Source organism: Lepisma saccharinum, chromosome 2 (assembly GCF_977018435.1).
Source record: "Lepisma saccharinum chromosome 2, izLepSacc3.1, whole genome shotgun sequence".
Lineage (NCBI taxonomy): Eukaryota > Metazoa > Arthropoda > Insecta > Zygentoma > Lepismatidae > Lepisma > Lepisma saccharinum.
The window spans coordinates 209,264,155-209,290,895 of NC_139230.1; the positions used below are offsets into that span (position 1 = coordinate 209,264,155).

The window sequence follows — 26,741 nt, forward strand, 5'->3', positions numbered from 1 at the left end:
CGTGGCTTCTTCTCCCGTTCCTCTTTTGTCACCCTGACTTATCGGTTAGCGTTATTAAGGTGTTTATCTATGGGGGAAATTGTAAAATAAAGTCAATGCAACAAACCTTCAGACATTAGAAGAACTGAAGAAGAATATCAGGAGAGAAACTGTAGCAATTTCAGAAGCTGAACTGTTGCGTGTAAAGGGATATTTCCGAAAAACATGCCAAAATCGTGTGGATGCATCAGGACAACATTTCCAGCATCTCATGTGATAAGGTACGTGCTTATTTTGATTATAACTGTAATTGACACTTTAATGATTGTAACTGTATTTGTTGCAGGAATGAATTTGCAATAATTATCATAACATAGTAGGTCATTACAGTAAAAATTGGCATCTCTGAGAGTCCGATCTGCCACCTTCCAAAATATTTTTTCTTAATTATTAAGGGCCGTGCCCTCCCGTCCCTACGCTTTCGACACCAGTATTGCCATGAAGCCAGAAGTACACCCAGCGTAAAGAAATTATTGTAGTTTAGTGAAACAAAGATAGGGGACAGTGCCAGTGGCGTCAACTTAAATGAGCCTGTGGGGCTTGAACCCACACAATAATTTGCCTGTTATATATTTTGTTTTTTAGAAATAGTCTCTGCGATTAAGAAAAGTTCTCATCATTAAAGACTGAAAGAATTCTCGCAAGTTTAATTACTAACTGTTTTCAAAATGTTACATAATTTTTATATGAGACTTTTCAGTGTCCTATATACAAAGGCTGTCGCAGACAAGGTGAGACTAATTCTTGTATAGGAAAACAGTAACCTCCATTGGCTAGCAAATGTACTAGCGTTAAAATTTGGTTCATTAGCTGCCGATTGAGACCAAAATGAGCGCAATAGGTCAAAAAGTCGTGACTCCGTAGCAGTTAAAAGACAAGCATGTACATGGACCCCTCCAAGAATCATTAAAATGAAACAAAAAAATTACAAACCACAAAATTTTTATTCAGAATCAGCCATATCGAGTAGACGTACATCTTTTTCAAAATAGGCACCATTGACAGCTAAGCAAGCGTCCATACGCTCCTGCCACTTTGTGAATGTCTTTGAAAATTCGTCGTCAGGTAGCGAACTGAAGAAAACTTGCGCTGCGGTGATCACTTCTTTGTTCATGAAATGACGACCACGTAAAGCGGCCTTTAAAAGTGGAAATAGCCAAAAGTCTCAGGGTTCAAGGTCCGGGATGTATGCTGGATGCGGGAAAATTTCTATTTTTCTCTTTGTCGCGTAATCCTGAAAAGCCCGCGATGTATGCGGGCGTGCGTTATCGTGGTGCAATCTGAAGGAGTTCTTCAAATGCGGCCTCTTTTTTGCTACGTGCTGGCGCAGAGTCTCAATGACTCCTTGGTAATACTGTGGCTCTACTCAGTCTGTCTTGATCGGCATATGCCTGTTGAAACATTGCATATGTTTGCGCAGAACTTTTCCCTAAACGCCAACAAAATTTTATGGCATGTCGCTGTTCATCTTGAATACTCATCGCGAAAAGCAATGTTATACACAAAAACCTGGAGGGGTAAACGAAACACGTTCCACGTAAATCAACACAGCTGCTCACTAACGTGGTTTCGCAACATGTGACAACTTGCTACGGAAACAGAATGAGTCATCCTATACGACGCGACTAGTGCCGAAACATAGGCAGTGTTGCGAAGCCAGGACATTAGGATTGATAGGCACTAAGAACTCGCAAAATAAGCAGGCAAATAAGAACAAAATACAAAATAGGTACTAATCGTTCTGCAAATCGCCCTGCGACGCCAGGAGTCCCAGGTTCGATTCCTGGCCTGGGCATGGATGTTTGTGAGCGTTCATTCATCAATTTCATCATATCACTCATGTCCATCTTCGCAAATTAGCAAAAATGGCACAAAACGCGAAGTAAAATAAATTAAATCAAATCAAAGTAAACGTGCTGAACATTTTTCATTATTTTCATGGATTAGACACTGAAAAAGCTGTTATCTTCGAAAGAAGCACTTGTGAGTAAAACAGTCAGAAAAGAACACTATACCTGTGAAACATGAATACCACTCACTTAGGCACAAAGTGGTTCTGGTAATTTACAATGCATTACAGAGAACAATGACGCAATCAAGAAAATTTTTGGATCCGATTTTTTTGCAGGCTGCAATCAATATTGATTTAATACGGCGCAAATAATTTCACGGGACGCCAATGTATTCCTCCTTTTACAACTTTTGTGCCTCCTCGATGGTTTTTGATTGATTCATTGATTTGTTGTTTTAAGTCCACTTAATGCATGTAAGGCTAATCGGGACTGGACCTACAGTTTTTAAAGTGGGATCCGAACCAGTGTGCCATGTGCCTCCACCGGGTATCGAACCCGGAACCCCTTGATTACAAGGCGACGACGTTACCTTTACGCTCCTCCTTCATGGTGTAGTGGTAACATCGTCGCCTTGTGATCAGGAGGTCCCGGGTTCCATACCCAGTGGAGGCACAGTGGTTCGGAACCCATTTTAAACTGTAGGTCCAGTCCCGATTAGCCTTACTGTGCATAAAGTGGACTTAAAACACCAACTCAATCAATGAATACCTCTCAGAAATGTCACGAGACGATTTTTAAACATAAACGCCTACATTATCTGGCCAAGGAACAAGAAAAGGCATTTTATGGCAAATCGTTAGCCTATTATTGCATAAAATTTAAAATAAATCTCCGGGATCAGCCCACAAATGTCCTAAAACCGTGCCAAAAACGAGTGGATGCACGAGGACAACATTTCCAACATTCCTCGTGACAATTATCGTGCTTACTTTGAATGTAATTTTAACTATAATTCTGAGAACTTGAAGTCATTTCAAAGCTAGCTGTGTCCATAGCGGAGATATCGCACGCAATTTGACGGGAGTTGGCGTCCGGGCGGCCGTTAAGCGTGCCGGCGTCAAGGCGCTCAAGGCTGAACGGAGGACCCACGAAGGCGCACGAAACACTACTGGCTCAACATTAGAATTAACTTCTACAGTCTCACGAAAATATCCTATTCTAGAGTGTTATTCTTCGTTGAGTTGGTGCAGGATTTAACACCTCCATTATGTCAGTGACACAAACCTGCGCGCAAAGATTTTGCTCAACATAGGACACCATCAGATAATTTCAATCAATGCGTATTTAATGATGTCGATTCCAATTTAGTTAGAAAATGCTCTTTCACACGAATGTCACATGAGAAATAAAATACACGTTGCAAAAAATTGTACATGTTGCACTTGAGCCACCTAAGCCATTTCCCAGGAAGTCGATTTTCACCTGCAGATGCCCACTGCGTTCACCAGATTTGCTGTTTCCTGACTGAAACTTACATAGATGCCACTGATGAGAGAATCAAGGAGGGTAAAGTGCTTGTACTTTGAATTCTTCCTCCTTTGATTTGAACTGGACTTGATTTTGCCACGTATCAAATAGTGTGTTATATTTTTTCTTCTGACTGGAGGAATTTCTACATCGAAGTCACTAGTGTTTGCAAGTAACAGTTACTCACCATTCTCTTTAGGAATTCTACGTATCTGTAACTAGCTAATTTTAAAAGTAAATAGCTATAACTTTAACACAGTTACTTTTTTGCAATAGAAGTAACGCTACCAGCAGATTACTCTACGTCACTTAAATTGTTAACTTGAAAATATGTAGCTTGGGGAAGAGCTAAATTTGACAACTCTGTTTCCAACTATGTGCATTCTCTGGATACTAAGGTGAAAGGATTTTAGTGGAATCGCCCAAATCAAGGAAGCTAGTTTTCATTGCAGATCCACAGTTTATTGCAATTTCGGCAATTCGTTTTTTAAAAGTTTTGTTTTAAGTACACTTTTACGCACAGAGAGGCTAATTGGGATTGGTATAATTACAGAATACCGGGAGTATCTCAGAGTGCTTTCAAATTTGGTATATTCACTAATTTTGACCTCAAAATCACTTATCTGCAGTTAAAAATTGGCGGTCACGTCTAGAAAATGCGAAATACCGTGCATACATTACCGCTATGATTGTCGATATTAATGGTCGCCATGTTTGATGATGTGAACAAGTGAAGTTCGCTATCCGTTCCATGGTGCGTTGCAGTACATGTGATAATATGGCGTCTTCAGTAAATGTGGAAAACATACTTGCCGCACGAACCATTCACGTAAGGTTAGGTTAGGTTAGGCAAGCATAGTTAAAATTCAGGGAATTCATAAACAAAATATTTGAACGCTAATCATTGCAAAAAATTGTTGTTTCCTTCATAAATCACCGGTGTTTACTTCGTTCAAGGACCCCCTTATTTCTACTTATTTCGCATTTTCTAGACGTGACCGCCAATTTTTAACTGCAGATTCATGATTAGGATGCCAAAATTAGTGAGTATGCCGAATTTGAAAGCAATCGGAGATACTCCCGGTGTTCTGTAATTGCTCCTTGGGATTGGACCTACACTTCAAATTGGGTTCCGAACCACTGTGCAATGTGCCTCCACCTGTTATCGAACTCTAGACCCAGTGTTTTTGTTGGATTGCTGAATTCATTATTGGGAACGTGGTAGTAGCGTTAAAGAGAAGTCATTGTTGAGGGAGTGGATCTTGTTGAGCTTGGAATGGAAAGGTCCAAACGGGGTTGTTAAAATCGGAAAGTTGGGTCCTACGTTTGATATATTAGCATCGTGCTTACATGACATCGTTAGAACGAATTGTTTTAAGGGATATTGGAAAAATAGAGATGAAAGAAACGGTAGAGAATGTGAGAAGAGAAGAGAATTTAAGTGATATACAAGAAGGAAAATCAGAAAAGGAAAGAAAAGATAAACAGAGACAGATAAAGATAAATAAAAAAGCGACAGAAGAGAGAGAGAGAGAGAGAGAGAGGAGAAGAAATGAAGTGAAATACAGAAGCGAGGTAAAACGCAGACAGGGTAAGGAGCAAGAGAAATAGAGACGTGGCAGAGAGATGTAGACAGAGAGAAGCGAGAAGGACAGACAGAAGGAGGACAGAGAAGGAAGATGAATAGAAGATCCGATCCAATAGAGTGAAAGAAAGAAATAAGGCAGAGAGAGAGAGAGAGAGAGAGAGAGAGAGAGAGAGATAATGAGAGTGAAAACGAGTGAAAGAGAAGCGAGAAAAAAGAACGAAATGGAAATGGAGAAGAAAGGCAAGCAGAAAAAGAGAGAGGGAGTAGGGAAATGTAAAGACAGGCAGAAAAAGAGAGCGAGAAAGAGAGAGCGAGTGATAGAGAAACGAGAAGAAAGAACGAAAGGGAAATGTATAAGAAAAACAGGCAGAAAAAGGGAGCGGGAGAGAGATAGTGAGTGATAGAGAAACGAGAAAATAGAACGAAAGGGAAATGTAGAAGAAAGACAGGCATAAAAAGAGAGGAGAGAGATTGTATGATAGACAAGCGAGAGAAAAGAGCAAAAGGGAAACTTAGGAGAAAGACAGGCAGAAAGAGACAGAGAGAGAGAGAGAGAGAGAGAGAGAGAGAGAGAGAGAGAAGGAAGGAAAATAGCAGAATATAGATGGAGGGAAATAATAAAAAGGTACTAAATTGAGAAAAATTGATCGAAAGAGTTACATGTAACAGGCAATTTTTCCGGCTGTCATGAAGGTGTTTTAAGATATATGCATATAGGCTAAGCCTCGCGTCAGGTTAAGCTTGCAGCAGGTTTTTGCATATGTAGATCCAGAATATAGTTCCGCTGAGACGGGTTCCATTCCGACACAACTGCACACTTGCTAGAAAACAGTTATTTAATGTGTAATAACTAACTAACTCTCTAGCCTTCTTAAACCGAAGGTTCATGGCTGCAGCAACACAGGCCTTCCATCTGTCCCTATCTTGAGCAAGATCTATATAATCTTTTCCATCCCTACCGACTTCCTTTAGGTCCATCTCAACGTTGTCCCTCCATCTTCGTCTTGGCATTCCTACAGGTCTCTTACCATCAGGTTTCCCAACAAGAATCCTGTAAACTCCTCTTTCCTCTCACATTCGTGCCACATGGCCTGCCCACCTAAGTCTTCTTGATTTAATTATTCTAATAATATCTGGACATGAATACAAATTATGTAGTTCTAAATTATGTAGGCTTCTCCACTCACCTGTCTCCTCATCCCTTTTAGGTCCAAATATTTTCCTAAGGATCTTATTTTCAAATACTCTCAATTTATGTTCCTCTTTCAATGTAAGGGACCAAGTTTCACACCCATATAATACTACAGTCAAAATTACTGTCTTGTATATTTTAACTTTTAGTTTCTTAGATATTAAACGAGAAGACAATAGTTTATGAAGAGAGAAGTAACATGCATTTCCTGAATTAAGCCTACTTTTTATTTCCTCTTTAATATAATTTTCACTTGTTAATATTACTCCTAAGTATTTGAATTTGGAAACTAGTTCAAACGAGTTGTTATCAATAATTAGATTTTGATTATTACCTAACACTTGGTTTCGGCCTGTAAGCATATATTTAGTTTTCTCTTTGTTAACTTCCAAACCTATCTCTTTAGCAGTTTTGAAAAATATTTTAGCATTATTCTTAATTGTATTTATATCATCCCCTAATAAGTCTACATCATCTGCATATGATAACAACTGAGTCACACCATTTAATTTTAGTCCTTCGTTAGTTTCTCTTACCTTCCTAACAGCATATTCTAAGGCAAAATTAAAGAGCAATGGAGATACTGCATCTCCTTGTTTTAACCCATCATGAATTGTAAATTTGTCAGACACATTAATACCCACATAAAATAAAATATAATAAAATATAAATATAATATACAGACAAAATAATACATCCATTAGCAGGTATGGACTTGATCGGTTGCAATCACTGTGCAGAGGAACTTGGATCCGCAGATTCGCCAACTGGGATTTCTATTATGCTGAAGAATCGCTGAAGCTCAAGAGCGAGTAAAGTGAGACTGAATACGTTGCAAAGCGCGTGGAATAAGTGACACCAGTGTTGCACATCCTCATGGGCGTCCGGAAGGGGGGGCAAGGGGGGGCCGTGGCCCCCCCCTGGAAAATGAAAGTCAACCAAAAATTATGCATTTCACACATAAAATTTCATTTTAGCCACAATAATATGTATTAATTATTGCATGAACACCATAAACTCAAATTTAAGCAATGTTTTTTTAGGGAACAACACTTTTGGGGGAAAATGTGACTTTTTTGCCCCCCCCTGGAAAAAAAATACCTTCCTTGCCCCTCCCTGGAAAAAATCCTACGGACGTCCATGCACATCCTACTATTCTAACCCTAATTTTGTCTTGATTCATTGCTAATCGTTCTATACAGAGGCAAGAATGGCTGAATTGAGGTTTTGCCCAAGTGTTATTTTGTGCATCATCCGAAGGAACAAGCTCTTCAAAGTCAAACAAGTTGTTTTAAATACATATTCCTCCTTACGGCAACAAGATCAAAATAAAACAGGGCGTGAAGTGATTTGCCGTCAATGTGCGCACGAACTGTGTCCCGGGTGTTGAATGATTTGCGGTTGAGTTTAGGAGTAGGAAACGATTGTTTGTTGTTTGACGACAAAAGATTCTCCGCGGTCGCCATTAAAAGAAACATGTTAATTATTTGGACGAGGCATGTGTACATTGATTCAAGCGTGGGAGCGTGCAAGACCACCGCCAGGGCTGAAGCAACCGACGGGGAGGGGGAGGCTTATTGTTTCATCCACTGGCGGCAATGAAGGCTTTGTTGAAAATGCATATTTACTGTTCCGTGCAAAGAAAGGAAAGGGTGATATCACCAAGAAATGGACAGACCAACATTTGGCTCCTGGTTTAGTGAAGTGATTCGTACGAACGAAGCAACCAAAATTTTCATAAATTTATTTCTTTCTAAACGAGAAACAATAACTCGTTATTAAATTCAAGAGGGGCCTGTCGTTTACTTTTACCTTTGTTCTTTTTCTGCGTGCTCGACAAATACATACATGCCCTTATGTTTCGAAGATATTTCGCGATTTATATTAAGTAAGGGCACATTTATTGCATAATCTATGCGCAGAAAGTACTTTAAAAATTGTATGGTTCAGGAGCAGTGATGTGCCGTGCCGTAGCCTATAAGTTTACGTCTACATGCGTTGTCTACGCGTAATCTACATGATGATTACATTGGCTTATAGTTTACATAGTCTACTGTAGACAATGCAATAAACAGGGAAGAAGAAAATCCCGGTGCTCTTTGAAAGATAAAGTATTTTTTCTTCAAACATGTCTGTTAACTGGGTCTACAACCAACTTGAGACCATCCGACGAAATCAATGTTATCGAATTTTCACTAACGAAGGGAAAAGGGACTACCGGAAGAAAAACAAATGACAGCCATAGTGAAAACTAACATTTTTTTTTCACTGACAAAAGGGAAGGCTAAAAATATGTTTTTGTCTTATTACTGCTTAGGAAAGTGCATGTGTCTTTAAAGCAGATTTTTCCACGCGTGAAATCGTGGAAATAGAAATAAAACAAATCTTGTCATTTTTTTGGGTATGTCTTATGCATAGTATAAGTATACTTATTTTGCAGTTCAATTAATACCTAGTGAATTGGTTGAACGCAAATAAATACTTAAATCACTTATTTCCGGACAGTAGAATGCTTCATGCTCTCTATATCCAACTGCTGACGCTTGTTGCGGCTTCTAGAACGATGCGCGTGCCTTGCACGGAGAACGCCGAGCGCCATGTTGTCTACGTTGATTACGTAGATTACACAGTTTACATAGTCTACATTGTCTACACGTAGAATGTAGACAATAGTTGTTTACGCGTAGACGCACATCAATGTTCAGGAGACAAAAAGAAGCAAAAATGCATTCTGCTTGACATGCATGTACGGGTTTTAATGTGTTAAGAGGTTGGCAATACTGCCGATTCTCTCATTAGCCCCGTCTAGTTGGCTGCACTTTTTGACTCTCTTTGCACCGAAGGTGGTGATTACTAACTAATCAAATGACCGTTTAAAGCAGCAGACAGGCATTTGTTGAATCTTCTGAAATTGAACACCGCTTTCCGTCTAGTTGGTTGAACGTCATTTCCTTGCACCACTGACACTGGATACACCTGCACTGCACAGTGTGTCAAAAAGTGCAGCCAACTAGACGGGGCGATACGAAGAGCTCAGAGTTTCAGGCAAGACTGTCACGGATGATTCCGAGCTCCGTTCTCGTGCGGATGAATACATAAAACCTGCTGCAAACTTAACCTGACGCGAGGCTTAGATAGAGTAATATAAAATCAACGATTATTCAAGCAAAGCTGACTCCTTGTTCCATCATTTATTCGTTCATTAATATATTTGCATTTTAATTTAAAATTTTGGGTGCGTTAGCACTTAGGCTATTTTGCACCCGTCACATTAGCTATACGGGGTTCAACCCCTTACCGTAACTAAAATAGCATAATTGCAATGTCGTGTTACTAAAATATTAAAATATTCTGACTTTCGTTAGAAGCTGAGGCTGTAATTGGGCACTCAGCACACACAAGGACAAAAAACAGGATAACACACAGAATTATACTGGGCACAGGACAAGACGCCAGAGCCTCGTTAGTCTGCAAAATGCAGTCCATGGTGTACTACGTGGAAGTGAAGTTGACATTTGGGTGTCTTGAGAAAGCGCCATCCCTTACATTCCTCATCCCCGTGGCGGAGTGGTTAGCACATGGCGCTCCGACGCAAGGGGTCCCGGGTTCGAATCCTGGCCTGGGCATGGATGTTTGTGAGTGTCAATTCATCAATTTCATCATATCAACACTCATCCCCATCTTCGCAAATTAGCCAAAAGTGGCACAAAAGCGAAGTAAAATAAAACAAATCTTAATAATAATAATAACAACAGACAGATGGGCGAGGAGTAGAAGGGACAGTGAAGGGAGAGTGGGGGGATGTTGCGAAAATCGGCGAGGGACAAGGATCCAGCAGGTTTCCTCAATCAGCGATGCCAACCCCAGCAAAATTGTACTAAACCGAGCACAGTTTGATCTTCCTTGGCACTTAGCACCCTGCTTTTGGCATAATGGTAAAATCTGGCATAGTCTCTGGGAGAGGGAAATCGAATTCAAAGGAATATGTTTTCAGTAAATAAAAATAAAATTATGTCCAAATCTTATTTCTACTTCACCAGCGGACATGTTTCAAACGAAAGCTAAAGGCAAGCTTTTTTACAACCATGCAACGATCCATCCTCTATCATTTCTTCATCCTGCCCGATTTAGTTCGGTAGGAGATTTTATGGTAGGAATTCGGTAGAAAGTTGGGGATAAACAATTTTCTCAAACCTTTTTAAGTTCTATGTTAAACCCATGTCGTTTGTTGCACCATTTTAAACAATTTGGGGGGGGGGATTTACACTATTACATAACTGTTAATAATAAGTAACACGAGTTCAAAACTCTAAAAAAATAGATGCAGAATTGCAATTATCCTAAAAACATAAATAATTAAAAATAAATCCCAGCACAATTTAGAAGCATTTAGCATAATTTCGAAGTTTAAGCAGCACTTTTTATCTTCAATCCACACGACGATAGGGAGAGGGGGAAGACATTCGAAATTCTTGCAAAATCTGAAATATCGTCAATGTTATTTTCGTCCGTTTTTATAGGTTCACATTTAAATATATTTCATAGTTGAACATGAGAAGCAAGGGCACCTTGCCATACCTTGAGCATGGGTCTGCAGCCAATATTCTACATGCAATGGACAGTACAAGCAATACGTGTCAATGTAATTGAACACATTTTTCTAACCTTTCTCGGTTTACCATAACTTCTTCCTACAGTCCGAAAAAGCCACGAGTCGCCACTGTTTAATATGTTTAGTAGTCAGTATTATATTTTAGTTTACTAGTTTTTCATGTATCCGACGTTTCTTTTAGGAGAGGTTGAACAAAGAAAGATGGTAATGACAATAACCACCCTTTCCTCTCTTACGAATAACCCAGAGTAAATCCCCTTGAAAGTGTAGGTCTTCCAAATGAACTTAAATAATGTGATCAGTATACGAAGTCCTCCACTGCAGAAATCCCGCGAGAACCTAAGATTTAACGCTGATAATCTGAAGCTGTATATTTCCCCGCCAAACAGAACTTATTATTATTATTACATGTGAGAGAATTCGTTCGGATTCCCCGAAATATAGTTCTAGATAAGTGCCTGTAAGTTATATATTGTATTACTTATATTAATAATATTCGTTACATAATTCACACCTATTGTGTGTTCCTTGTTAAGTTTCTAATATATAATGGTTAGTAGTTTTTTAATATCTATATATAGCACAATAGTAAAAAAAAATATGAAATTTTTTAAAAATAAATAACTTGGAGGATTTTTTATAATTTTGAAGAAAGTTATCCTCTAAGCCACGGAAAATTTGAGAAGGCCGCGTGGAAGTTTGGAACGGACCAGTGCCCCCATTAACAAAGTTCATGTATACAGGTAATTTTCGGGTGGGATGTCCTAGCAGTTCTGGTCATACACCATCTGGACCAGGATCAGGAACTTTGTTTTGATGAAAATGCCGTAGGACCTGTTTATGTGCGCATAAAAAGTAAGGGAAGGAAGAGAGTTTTAGAGATAGAGAGATTTAGAGAAAGAAAAAGACAGAAAAGAGTTTTATAGGAAGAAAAGGAGAGAATGAGAGTTTTAGAGAAAGACAAGGAGAGAAAGAAAATTTTATAGAAAGACAAGGAGAGAAAGAGAGTTTTAGAGAAAGACAAGGAGAGAAAGAAAATTTTATAGAAAGACAAGGAGAGAAAGGGAGTTTTAGAGAAAGAATGAGAAAGAAAGTGAGGGGGGAGAGAGGAAGAAATAGAAGGAAAGCAAAAGGAGAAAGAGAGATGATCAATGGCATGCTCGTCTCGGGGAATTTAGTAAGTTTTACTTCGTTTAGGTGCATTTTATTTTAATGGGGTGGAAACATAACTCAATAGAGTTACGTTTAGCTGGAATTTTCAATAGAAACAGACCCAGACGAGGAAGAGAATCCCTATACCAAGACGGTTAATCATATTTGTGTAGGGATCCTCGTCCTTGTCTTGGTCTGCTTAACTACAAATGGGCTCTTCTAAAAAGGTAAAGTGATATGATCCTCCCGAACCATATCAAAGATTCGGTCATATTTAATATTATTCTTAATTATTTTACTTTTTATATTCACTATAAAAACATTATGAAAGATGAGATATTTAATAGTTGAACTAATGACCTAATTCTGTCATTCGAGAAGTTTAGAATTTGTTATTTGCAAGATTCTTGAAAGCAAAATCTTTCATTGTTGACAATTAGTCAAAAATATGTGTTCTCAGTTTTAGAATAAAACTATTATGAAAGCCATAAGAGCTAAATTTCAGTTGGAGTTATTAGTAATATAAGCCTTATGGACATTGGGAAGAAGTTTTTAAGAATGTGACAACTTTATGGTAGAGAATATTATAGAAACTTTAAGGATCATAACTGTTGTTTTAGACATAGAAAATGAACCTTTTGGAACATACTGTTTAATCTTTAGAATATTGCCATTATACACAAATTAGTTCTGCATGTCACAGCTGTAGCTATGTTTATCTTTTGTGTCACGGGAGGCGATCTGCTTGACATGCGGGGGTATAAATACAACTTCGGAACCTAATTCGGGGGCATTTTCATCACCGACTCCGATGGATTAACATCTTAAATACTCAGCTCCCTTTATGGGAGGGTTCAAGAACTCAGTCTTCGTTCCCAAATTAGCTTAGAGACATAGTTATTCTGTCGTATGGGTAGGTTCGCCCTGTGGACATGCTAACATGTCACCATACGAAAGAATAAGTTAATTTCAACCTTATTTTGAAGTTTTCTGAAATTTTAAATTAAAAATCTTCACAAAATAATGTTAAATTTCGACTCAGAACTTACTGTTATTCTGAAGCATGGGTAGGTTCGCCCTGTGGACATGCTAACATGTCACCATGCGTGAGAATAAGTTAATTTACGATTTCTTTCAACCTTTGTGATAGTTCAGTTTCATCTCTTCGAAACTTATACGTAATATATTTCCAATTTTTGCATAAAGCAACAGGACTTAATGTTATTCTGCCGTATGAGTAGGTTCGACCTGTGGGCATGCTAACATGCCATCATACGGAAGAATAAGTTCAGATTATTTCGTCTCCATAATTATTATTTATTGATCAGGTTATTCATTATTGATATCTGGGATGGTTAGGTTTCGCCCTGTGAACATGCTAACATGTTGCCATACCCGATATCAAGTCGATGTCTCTAATATTTTACGAATTATAGCCGTTTGTATTTCTGCATATATCTTGAAGCCAGACCATAATGTCCAATTTATATTAAAATCGGAGTCAATACTTAAAACCTTTGCCAGTCACGTCGAAGTTATGCTTCATTATGTCAAGGAGCGTTCATAAAGTTCCAAGCAAGCGCCTGGTCGTCTTTATATAACTGATATGACAGCTTGATCCATATTATGTAAATAAACTGCAAAAGTCGCGTAGATTTAATTATAAGAAGGAAATCTGTTCTGTCCTTTATTTATGGAGATCTGTAACTAAGATGTAAATTTATAAAGGTATCTTGAAAATAAACCATCTTCAGGAAAATAATTGTCCATAAAGAAGCCTACTGAAGACGCAGACCTTTCTTCGGAAACAGATGTTATTCATTTATAAAATCTCCCTTTTCCATAGCCTGTCAAATGATTTAGTACATAACAGTCGAAGCTTATATCCCACGTATTTCTACTACTATACCCGTACCTGAGAGGGGTCAGAGTATCCCATTAGCCCACTGAGTTTTAGCCGAGGTGAAGAAACAGATGACATAGGATATTGAAAGGTGATTGAAGGAAATTGGAAGGTAAAGATGAGGATGGACGCTTTGTCTTCGTGATTTTTTTTTTATGTAATAGCTGTGTAGTTTTTCGAAGGCGATTTATGCTCGAGGACGCTGACGACAGAGGGTGGCCTAAAGGTTCGAGAGAGGAACCGCCACGAAGCCTAGTTCAGTATGAGAGCAGCCTAAAGTGTCGCGATGGATGTTTCCGTTCACTTTCTTCGTCTCCTTCGAAGTTTAGAGCTGGCGATCGAGCGCAGGTCTCTCCCCAGCCATGCAGCTAAGCCATGATGATTTCAAAAGGATGGTATTTGTTTTATTTTGATTTTGAGCGTTTTCCCTCATCAGTTGTTATGTTTTCCTTCTTAATTCTGCGTAACGCTATGCGTCGCTCTTCATAGTCATTCACCTGTTGATATGTGCTGATAGGAATATTGGCAGCCCTGAAAGAACTCCCCCTGGAATTGGAGAAACAAGGAAAACTGAAGGGAAAGATAGTGATCACGGCACCATTACAAAAGTGCTCCCCTGTGCTTAGCACCACGCCATGAAGGCGTATAGGGGGTGTGGGGGTAACGCCCCACACTTTCTCGATCCGGTCGTGAGTGGGGGTGATGTGATCAGCATCACGCCCCTGACCGCCTTTACCCCCCAGGTACCCATGTTATTCGACGCTGGGTGGGCGCCGGGGCCGCTTCCATCGTTAGAAAAGTTCTGAGGTAGTAAATACTTTTATAATATCTTGCCTCGTGAAGTAAAATTACCTTGCAATATAATTGCAAATGCATTGAATTATCACTTTTTTAAACTATGTATCTTATTGAATGTAATATACTGTATAAGAAGTCCAAAATAATTGACGAATTTGTCGTAATCTCTTTACCAAATTGAGTTAAACGGACATTGTGCTGTCATCTGTGAAGCAAAATATAATAATGGAAAGCTAGCCATTCTCTTCCCATGGCCGCTAAGAATGTTCCCTTGAGTAAGCAAGGGAACATCTGAGAGGGCTGGAATCTCTCTCGAATACTTACTTACTCTCTAGCATACTTAACCCCGAAGGTTTATGACTGCAGCAACTCAAGCCTTCCATCTGTCCCTATCCTGGGCAAAATCAATCCAATCTTTTTCCATCTTTACCGATTTCCTTTAGGTCCATCTCAACGTTATCCCTCCACCTTCGTCTTGGCCTTCCTACAGGTCTCTTAACATCAGGTTTCCCAACATGAGTCCTGTAAACTCTTCTTTCCTCTCCCATTCGTGCCACATTGCCTGCCCATCTAAGTCTTCTTGATTTAATTATTCTGGACATGAATGCAGTTCTAAATTATGTAACCTTCTACACTCACCTGTCTCCTCATCCCTTTTAGGCCCAAATATTTTTCTAAGGAATCTCTCTCGAATAATGGAAATAATTAAACATGAAAGATATATTGGGAACAGGCGTAACAAGCGCGGGAGGGACTATGTACATGCTGAGAGGATCTGATCATTAATTATGAGTCAAACTCATCGCTAGTCGAATTAATGAACGAATGAATTATTTAATTTATTTTACTTCGCTTTCCTGCTACTTTGGCTAATTGCAAGGATGAGGATGTATGAAATATACGAAGGGACAATCACAAACGCACAAGGACAGAGCATGTGACGCAATAATGTGGCAAGGTGTATTCAATATTAAAAAGCCTCTATCTTCTGGTAGACTTCCTCTCGCCTAAGATAAAATTAAACTTAGATCAGCCTCTTATCTTCCCCCAATTTGACTATTGTGATGTTGTTTACGGGCTAAGAATAACAACAACAAATAAAAAGCATGCAATAAAAATACAAAAAGTTCAAAATGCATGTACAGTATGGCCGGAAAAGGAGTATACCGAAAGCTGCAACATAGCTTGCCTCTTTGCAGAACTTTAGTTCATCAGGCTTCTTTCAGTTACGCAGTACCCAAGATCTGGAATGCACTACCGAATCTCACGAAAAATAAAACTTCCAACGTTTTCGCGATATGCTCCATGAATTACTGATCAACGACCAGAAAGAAGCAAGGTAAGTCAACACATGAATAATGAAAAATACTGTGAGTTGCCAGAAATTATTTTTACCTCACTCTCACTCTCAACTTTCTTCAACTGAATTACTTTTATATTCTAATTCACTGCTTAAATTGTTCTATTTTCTATGATTTTGTTCGTATTGCATTTTATTGTACGTACTTGTTGTTTAATTTCTTTGTAATCTTGAATTTTATTTTTATTTTAATCTGTACTTTTTGGGGTTAGGTGGTAGACCAGCAACAGCTGAACCTCGCCCAGCAATAAAGTCAATTCAATTCAATTCAAGGACAGCACACAACACGATCTCCACAAAGGATTATACTGGTCGTGGGTCCAGACGCCAGAGCATCACTAGTCTGCAAAATGCAGTCCAGGGTGTACTACGTGGAAGTGAGGTTGATATTTGGGTATCTTGAGAAAGAGCCATTCCTTACATTCCTCATCGCTTGTCAAAAAACGAATTCAAATAATTAGAAATCTGGAAATTACTTCTTACTAAAACCTTCAGCGTACCGGTTTCGTCTCAAATTAATTCTCAAGTTGCATCCCTGAATTTGTTTTTAAGTTTACTTTATGCACATATAGGATAATTGGGACTGGATCTACAGTTTGAAGTGGGACCCAAACCGCCATGTTGCCACCAAAATTAATAGAACTTCTTTAAAAGAACAATTTTGCGGATAAGCGATTGATTGAATTAGGTTATTTTATGTCGTTTTTCTGTCATTTTTGGCTAATCGTGACGATGAAGATGAGTGATGACATGATAAAATTGACGAAGGGACAGTCGCAATAAACACTTATACCCAGGCCAGGATTCGAACCCGGGACCCCTGTTAATGTATTGTGATGTGCTAACCATTCCGCCACGGAGATCGGCAGGTGGGTAAGCGGGTCCTTCATTCCAGTATAATAATTTGCTACCGCGTCTTTCTTTCCCCGAAACATAATGACTGCTTGATTGATTGGTTTGGTTTATTTTACGGTCCGGGGGGCCCAACACTTTGGCATCCTTGGAGAACCAATCAGGAGTCATCGGCAGTGGACACACACAGGAACGTTTCAGGAGGTCGGGTTCCTATCCGCCGGGCTGAAAAAGTCGACGAAAGAGCGCCATTTGCAGCCCCCAGGACGCCATTTTGAAAACTAAAAAATACAAGATGGCGGTCACATTTTTTATGGAGATAAAGATGTCGAGTTTGGATTCGTTTTTAAGGGTACGTTGATCCGATGCCAGCGCACGTGGTCCGGTGTCCGACCGCCCCAGAGGACAATGACAAACAAACACCCATGCCCAGGCCGGGATTCGAACTCGGGACCCCTGGTGTCGCAGCGCTGCGTGCTAACCACTCCGCCACGGAGGTCGACTCTCCGAAACATAAATCCCTATAAATTTTATGTGATAATTCTCCAAACATTTGTATAGTATTTAATTGTATCACACTTTTGTTTAGGAAGGGCTACATCTTCATCGGCCTTGCCTTACGTACGCCTTTGTGCTAGGTACGGAGTGTGTGTAGTTGCATTGAGCGTACTACTACGAGCAGGCTGGTTACGGCTTCCAGAGCTCTTTGCCGAGTTGGCAATGGGTCGGAAAGCGAGGAACTGCGGGATATAAGTAGGTATCACCTATTTATATTCTTCTTCACTTTCATTAACTCGAAGAATAGGTAGGGTAACGTTGGGTCCAGATCTCGGAAGAAGGAATCTGGCATGAGCAGGAGCAGGCGCGCGACAGTTGAACTGTTCTAAAAAGTCCCCAACGATCAAATGCCGTTGAAACCGTTGTTTGAGTACCACGTGCAGATCTGCTAAAGAGACCGAGTGAGCAAAGTGGAATATCATCTTAGCTTGTGAGACGGGCACCACCTGGCGTTGAGGATTTAAGGATAATCAACAGGTATTTAGTAATTAGATATAATGATAAGTAATATTAGGATATTTTCTTTTTTCTCTTTGTGACTGAATCTAGTTCATCATCATCATCATAATTGGGTTATGTTAAACATTGAGGCACAAATAACGAATCCAAGCATTTAATATGTTGTTGAGTTGGTGTTTTAAGTCCACTTTATGCACAGTAAGGCTAATCAGGACTGGACCTACAGTTTAAAGTGGGATCCGAACCACTTGTGCCTCCACCGCATTTAATATGCGAAGGTCGCACTTTGAAATGTTGAATTTGTTGGAATAATAGTTCGCTTCTATTGTTTTTCTTTCTTTTCATGGTGGTTCACTTTATGTAGCGAGACTAACACGTTCTTGAATGTGTTAATGAAATTGCACTGGACTGTTTCCTATTAAATTATACACATATGGTTAGTAAGTGTGTTAGATGAGAAGCATATTTGACCAAAGAGCTATATGCGAGAGAGATTCATGCGGGTTTTGAAACAACTAACGGGATTCGCTTTCGGTACCCCTTGATTACAAGACGGTACCAACAACACGAGTTTATTAGTCAGTCCTTAGTTTATGTCGGATATTAACAATATCATATTTTGGCGAACAAGTTATCAATATCTTACAATTGTAAAAAATAAGTGGCTTGCATAAATGTTTGTACAACTTTGTTGTACTATTTATTTAACGTCCGCTTCTAAATTAAGCGGCTATGAATTTGTGGGTTTGTCATGGACAATGAAATATCGAAATTCGAACTACGAGACAATAAGCGAAACATTTCTTTATATTATTCGGTCAGATAACAGGAATCATATGTGTTGAAAACTTGTACTACGATGTAATAAGCATCATAGCCAATACGAATAGGAAACACTTCGACTTTTTAATCAATTAATTACTGCTTTGAGCCATGTGCAATAATAGGAACCGATAACGTCTTCCACCAAAGAAATATGAAATGTCTCTAAGACTTCTTGCTTGTCTCCGATACATTGGCTTTACTTTATTCGTCTGGCATGTTAAGAAACGAGACGAGAAGATGACATCTATGGTCGTTGATTTTAATTTAATTTAATTTGTTCTTTAGCGTCGCTTTTCTTCTACTTTTTGATAATCGCGACGATGAGGATGAGTGATGATATGATGAAATTTATGTAGGAGCACTCACAAAGAACACTCATGCCCAAGGAGGGATTCGAACCAGCGGAAACCCTTGTATCGTAGCGCGCTGTACTAACCACTCCGCTACGGAGGTCGGCTCGATAGTCGATATATAATTGATTGATTGAGTTGCTTTATTTTACTTCGCTTTTTGTGTCGCTTTTTGCAAATTTGCGAAGATGGGGATGAGTGATGATAAGATGAAATTGATGAATGGACACTCACAAACATCCATGCCTAGGCCAGGATTCGAACACGGGACCAGTCGATATATAAGAATGATGGTTCAGAACTCGAAGATCCTGGATTGCTGGTCCGGATAAGGCATCTGTTTTTATTATGCTCGATGTCTCATTCGTTTAATGAAATTATTTATGCATTTTCATCGTCTAGCTTTGCGGTTGAAAATGTGACATAAAACAAATTGATAAGCAAAGCAGGTTAATTTTATATCATATTGTTTTAATTAACATACGCACGCCAGCTTGGTATACTGATTTTGGTGTTGGAATAGAAACAAAAATATCAATTTAATTTCCTTATAGTATATTCGGTTTTATTATGAAGCTCTCATCGTTTGTATTCGAAGCTCTACTTGCAGATCAGAAATACGACTTGTGAACTATAAATGAAAATATGCATGACTGGGTTTTTCAGCTATAAATACCACATAGTGACAGTGCGACGTAGAAGCACGAAATAATGGCCGATTCGTCGAGACAAAGCCAAAATAGAGTTCACGTTTACAATTGTTGATTTTCTTCATGTCTTTTCTGTGTCACGCAAGGAACGCACACACACACAACTTCAAAGCTAGATATTTTAGGGTAACGAAAGTATAACGGCATCAAAATTGATTGAGCTACCGAGAAAGAAGCTTACATCTTCGTATTAGGAACTTACACATCAATACTTCAAACGAAATGGAGCAGTTCTTGGGAGGATATCAAACATTTCACCTGGGGTGTGGCCAAAACACATTCCTAGCAGAACGTCTGAATAAAAATCTGGAATTTCTGGAACGGCAGTACGAGATCTGAAATCGGACCATCAATATCCATCCTGAGTTGGAACTAACGTGAACTTTTAAAGCACAGGATAATCTAAAGTTTACAGGATAGCTCACTTCGTACCCATAGGCTAATCGAGATCGGATCTCCAGTTAAGAGACACCCAATCTATCTCTTTGGAAATTTCCTGATTAGTATTTACCACTGACTCGTTAAATAATGTATAAGCGAAAGTGGATTTGGTAGTAGCCACTTATATAAACACCCTCGAACCAGATATTCCAGGTGGATTACAAACATGAAGGGCTATATATATATAAATGGGAAATAGAGGGAAGCGAATCCTTTTCTGGATATCCTCTCCAAGTTTGCAAGTTTGAGATGCGTACGGTCTCATGTATTAATCTAGTCTAAATCTGCTTTTGCTACAACATTTCCTCTCTTTAGCCATTGAGGCTCTAACTTCCCAGATCGGCGACCATTTACAAACATGACCTTTAAAGAACTAATGCTATGAAAATATCTTAAAAAGAGATGTAAATACTTTTATTTTTATTATACCTGTACCAAAACTGCTCCAGGAAGAAGTGATATTGAAAGCGCCAAGATGCTAGTTTATCATATAGTATATCTTCCACGGCTACTGCTGTCAACAAGGTTTTCAAGGAAGATAAAAAATTCGGTTAGTAGTGTATCCGAGTGTAGGTTGTACCTCATGCTTGCTACCTTCCTGCAAGACGTCATTCCTTCCCGAATCTTTCTTTTTTCCTGGCTGAGGTAAGTTTAGCTATTTGTACAGACTTCGGTAAAGGATAGCTGCCAGGTCGAGGCAGAGTATTGTAGTAGAGCCTAAAAATACTTCCCAGCAAAGGACGCCATTTGAAACATGGTGCGGTATTAAGTAAGACGTAACTACTCTTTAAAGAGGTAATTCAGAACTCTTCAACACTATCTGAAAGTTGATATGCTATCTTCGATTCGAGTATTATCATAGGTATCTCCAAAATTATCTCAAGGAAATTTTCCGTAAGGCGAGGTGGGTTTCATTGTAGTAAATGCCATCTCCTTGCAAGCAAAGGTTCTCTGGTTCGATTCCTGGTTGGTGAAGACACATACCAGCAGTTAAGATTTTACTTTAAAATGCAGATCCAACCCTGACTACCCTATTTGTGCATAAATTGAACTTTAACACTTTGCGAAATGGATCCATGAAGTAGATCCATGATATGAAGTAAACAACATCAGTACGAGTAGCAATCTAATTCACACACAGGGGCTAATCGAGAATTAATCTAGGCTGTAAAGCACTGAAATTTGAGCCTCCGCCGGGAATTGAGACAGCAGGCATTGGGTGGACAGTGCACCAAAATAACCATATATGAGGCTTTTGTGCAAAATTTCGAAATGGCCGTGTATGAATATATGGAAGTGTTCGTGTTTGCTAATTTGTAGAGCTGAAATTTTAAATTCCTTTAGGGAATGTGGTCCAATGGTTACAATGGTTACAAGCAACAATCGTTGCTTGGCGATCAGGAGGTTCAAAGTTGAACAGCATTGCAATTCGGATTAACCTCGATGCATAAATTATAATTTCAGTACTTACATTTGTTAAGCCTAATCCGTACAAACAGCAAAAAAAATGTAAAACATAACTTCTAAGAAATGTTCATGTAACTATTGGAAGATAGGTTTTGTCACTTACAATGTAAGTTATTGTAAGCGCTAGAAATGTATCGGAGCCGATCGAGCATTTTTGACGCAAAAGGAATTTTAAAATATGATGGAGAGGTTGGTTTGAATCGAACGATTGCTATTTTTCATGAGGTTGGTATTGTTTGACATGTTATGTGTTTACATGCTTTTGATGTATTGGAACAGTAGAGACCATTGCGATTGTACCAATATCGCGGTGCAATTTCATTGTGTTTGTGAAGTTTGAACAACTGCGATAAAGCTGACACAGCCATTGTTTTAAGTTTCTTCTCTATCACTGGAATGCAAGCCTGTTAGAAAACACTGATTTGTGACTTCTAATAATTTTTTTGTGTACTACAACTCCAGATGCCGACCTCCATGGCGGAGTGATTAGTACGACGCCAGTGGGTTCGAATCCCGGCCTGGACATGGGTATTCTCTGTGCGTGTCCCTTCATCAATTTCATGATATCATCACTCATCCTCATCTTCGCGATTAACCAAAGGGGCAGGAAAAATGAAGTAAAATAAGCCAAATCAATCAATCAATGCAATCCCACATGCTGTGGGGTTAAATATTTATCCTATTTATACAAGAGACAAAATAATTATTCATCTCAGACAGGTGCCTAAACGCATCTCTCATGCATACACACCCACATCCACATAAAAATACACACATTTTATCAAGTTAAATTGTGATATGGTTTTCTTAGTCAAATCCATAATCGTGCTTAACATGTATAATACTTCTGTAGTGTAGAATGCTTAAAAATAGTATTTCTTGTTAATCTTAACGAGTTTTATTATTTTTTTCAAGTTAGGGTTAGGTCAAAATTACATTGGAGAACAAGACAGAGAAAGAGTATTTGTAGCCTCTAGCTTGTTCTATGTTCAGCAGAATTTGATATATGTTATGTTGTCTCACTGAAAATGTACGAAATTATTGGGCGCAGCGAGACAATGTGTAATGTCCTTATGACAACTTATTTTCAATTGTGTACATACCATTAGTTTCTATTCGACATGTATATTTTAGCAGAACACAGAAGTTATTCGAATAATGAGAAACATGTAAATAAAAGTACCAAGGAAGAAAAAAATGCAAGAATTCGTAAAGGAGCTTTAAGGAGACTAGGTTTACTTCCAAACCTTAATCGTCTGATATATTTCAACTACATATTTTAGCTACAACCTGGCTTTGTCAACTAAACACAGCCAAATTCTTCCACAAATTATTATTTTGAACGAGTTTTTTTTTTTTTTGTTTACTCTTAGAACAATATTAGCCATTCCAGAAAATGAGTTTGTTCAGAAATCATCGGAAACCAACCAGGCATTTCATGAGTTTTGTAAAAGCAGTTACAATGAAACTGAAAAAAAAAATGTCCTTTTGAAGATCACCCTTGTTTCGAAATTGTTGTGACAGGGATAATCTTTTCGCATAAAAGTAGTATTTCACTTAGTACCCTGCTTGTACTCTAAATCACAATTACTTATTGCTATTTGAATAAATTACTTCGCCTTACTCTCGTTTGTTACGAAGTTAATAAGACGTTGATTAGCCTATCTGTACATAAGTACATAAGGGAACTTAAAACAAACTTAATCCAATCTTAAAACTTAAAAAAATTGAAACGGATTCTCTATAGATCACTTTTTTAATATATTTTTTGGTTCGATATCACCTGCTGGATGTTTTGACAGGGTTTCAAAGGTTACAGAACTAAAGATTGATTGATTTCTGGTTTTAAGTCCACTTTACGCACAGAAAGGTTAATCGGGACTGGACCTACAGTTTAAAGTAGAATCCGAACAACTGTGACATGTGCCTCCTCCGGGTATCGAACCCGGGACTCCTTGATCACAAGGCGACGATGTTATCACTACACCATCGTTGAGGCACTTACAGAACTAATGGTATTACTTCATATTTCATTTCTCCTTTGTAAGTTATCTGTAAAATATTTTTTTTAAATATTTTACAGATACTTCAGATATGAAAGTCTAAATAAGTAATTGGGGTAAATAGGCATGGATTAATGAAATGGTCGTCAAAGGGGTATTATCTTGTACTGACCTGAACTTTGTAGTTAAGAAGACATTAAAACAAACAAACAAAACTTTAGCCTCCTCACAATTTGTTTTCTACTTATATAATACATATATATCACGGATTATTGTGTTGAAGTTGTTGCTTATCTGATATTATTACACTGATTTGCCAAGTTTTCTATCTGCTTCTTCAGAAATGTGTGACTTTCATTTTATCTTACATTTCAATTTTACGTCATATGAGATGATCAAGATCAATCTTCGATTAAATAATATAATTTTTAACGAATATTCACCACACTACACTAAATTCACTACAGTCATCCAGTTTCCGGGTTCTAGTCCATATCTGAGCATAGGGTGTTTTGTGAGTTCCTCTCAATCAACTTTCTCGTTTTCGCGATTAGCCAAAAGTTGTAGAAAAGCGATGGTAAATAATAGAAAAAGTTCCATTCCATTAAAGACAGAAAGGAATGTGTGCTAGTTTGGTACTTTATGCTGAAGGGAATGTTACCTGGAATTGAAAGCCAAATGCTTAGTATATTTAAAAGAGGAACTCAGGAATAACCCAGGTGTTACTTATCGTCTGAGGAAAGGACGTTTATCATCTCAAGAAACTCACTACAAGAAAGGCACGCGTTATTTCATATTCCTGGCATCGCGTCAAGCGAAATGAAGCATCCCAAGTTGAGAACTGATGCTCGAGACAGTCTGAGTCTATTTTAGTCAAATGGGAGATAAAGATACAATTTATCTTCGAAAGTATGTATATATTTTCATATCATCTATGTTTTATTGCAGATTAATTTATCACCGGTAATTCATGCTCTACATAGAAGAAAACTCGACCTCTGCATATGAATCTCATTATTATTTACTAATTGGAGTTTGGATTATAATTAAAGTGGTGTTTCTTTCTACTGTCACAAAGAATCACTTTATATCTAAGTACAATGCTCGAAGTTGAGAGAACGCGGAGGATGCTATCCCCCCCAGTTAAGAAAATTTTCATTCCCAAGTTTGTTTATAGACTCCTCTTGCCATTTGAAAAATCATGAGAAAAACCTAATGTAATGTTAACAGGTATTTTATGTTTTGTCCACAACTTTTCACAATAAATTAATGATACATTGGTTTCTAATTTGAAATGCATAGTCTCTGCTTGTAATTCAGATAATATGATAGTGAGCTTTAATAAGAAGAAGTACGATCAGGCGATAAAGATTTTTGAAGATGTAAATGAAAAGGGAGAAGAAGCGCTGGGAAATAATGGTTCTGATACATTGACAAGAAAAAAAAACAGGTAGGATAATTTGCACAAGCATCCCCCCCACCCACTGCATTTCTTAATATTAATCCATACAAACACCCCCACATATCCCGAAACTCGAGCAAGCACTGCCCCCTTCCCAGATAGGAATTTTCACTTTGAGCATTGCCTGCACCAACAATTCTAATCAAACGTGTGTACGATAAAACACACACACACATGTATGTATGTATGTATCTATTTGTATGCATGTATGTATGTATATAATACGATAATAACATAATGAAAGAGAAAGATAGAAATCAATTCTTAATAATAATCATAGGTGCCATCGTCACTTTAGAAAACGGGGGAAGGGGAGCAATATCAGTTCCTCTCATACCTCATGTATAACACATGTACTTGGATTATTGGAGGACGGTTTTCTCTCTTGCCCGCTTTATAATCCAATGACAGAGAACAGAACTAGGTGGAGGAATGAATTTATTTTCATTTAGTTTGTTGGGGTTAGGCTATATATTAATTATTAATCAAATTCTGCTTCTATAAAATCTGAATAGGTAAGCTAGTATATGTTTTGTATTGTTAATTCATCCATATAATATAAAGGATATTGTCATCAGTGAGTAAAACGAAGGCTGATTTCGTAAAGAAAAGTAGCATTTGTGCTCAAAACATTGTACATAATAAAGAATCTTGACTAATTCGTTTTATATTGTAACAAAAGGCAATCGATTGTCTCTGTTAAGGTAGTTAGATCAATGTCATTTGGTTTCAAAGCTTGTGAAAAAAGTAGGCTTTCCATGCAACTAACGTGAATGATTATGCTTTAGCATTACAGGACGTATGTGGGTGGCCCAGAAAGCGACGAGGACAGTTATAAAACTGTCGCCATGTTAACTCGAGGGACAAGAAGCAATAAAAATTAAAACGTTGGACCCAGTTTTAGTAGCCAAAGTAAATAACACGATCAAATGAAGAAGTGCCTACATGTACGAAACATATCTAGGTCTACTCGTAAATTCGATTTAAGTATGCACTTGGCACGGCACTCACATTTTGAGCCAATTATAAACGTAAAAAAGGGACACTTTTACATACAAAATGCATATATTCTGTATTTACCACACTCTTGGGACCGAATTTTTAAAGTTGTAGCTTTGAATAAAAGAGCTTTATAATGAAACACAATTCATCCTGAATCAGGATCAACTCGAGGAATATGAACCATGGTACAGGGTGCTAAATCCTTGGGGGTGGGCAGAAGGGACTTTCCCCCACCAACAACCTTGTCCTAAATAATCCCCCACCACAAAGAAGACCCACGACGCCGGGATTTGAACCCGGGAACTTCGGTGGCCGAATTGAAAGGGACCACTAAACTCGATCGGTCATCGATCCAGTCGAGCCGGCCTTCATGGTGGAGTGGTTAACATACCGCAATACGACTCGAACCCTGGATAAAGCCTGGATGTATCATTGTGTTCATTCCGTTATTCTATTCATAAGTTTATCATAGGATTTAGAATTTTGCAAAGCAATATCTCACTAGAACAATATGCAAAGAAATAATGATATGCTTCTGTGACATAATGCACATATATATGCCAACCTCCGTGAAGGAGTGGTTATCACAGCGCACTACGACGCCAGGGATCCTGGGTTCGAATCTCTCTGGGCACGAGTGTTCTTTGC

At 38.4% G+C, this 26,741-nt stretch overlaps 1 protein-coding gene across 1 annotated transcript in view; it reads left to right on the forward strand.

Annotated features, from left to right (window-relative positions):
* Positions 1-17,605: 17,605 nt before the first annotated feature.
* LOC145984291 (uncharacterized) overlaps positions 17,606-26,741 on the forward strand; it is a 36,783-nt gene continuing 27,647 nt past the window's right edge. Inside the window, exon 1 of the mRNA XM_083117932.1 lies at positions 17,606-17,851. The gene's annotated coding sequence lies outside the window, so the exon portion shown is untranslated. The remainder of the gene's footprint in view (positions 17,852-26,741) is intronic.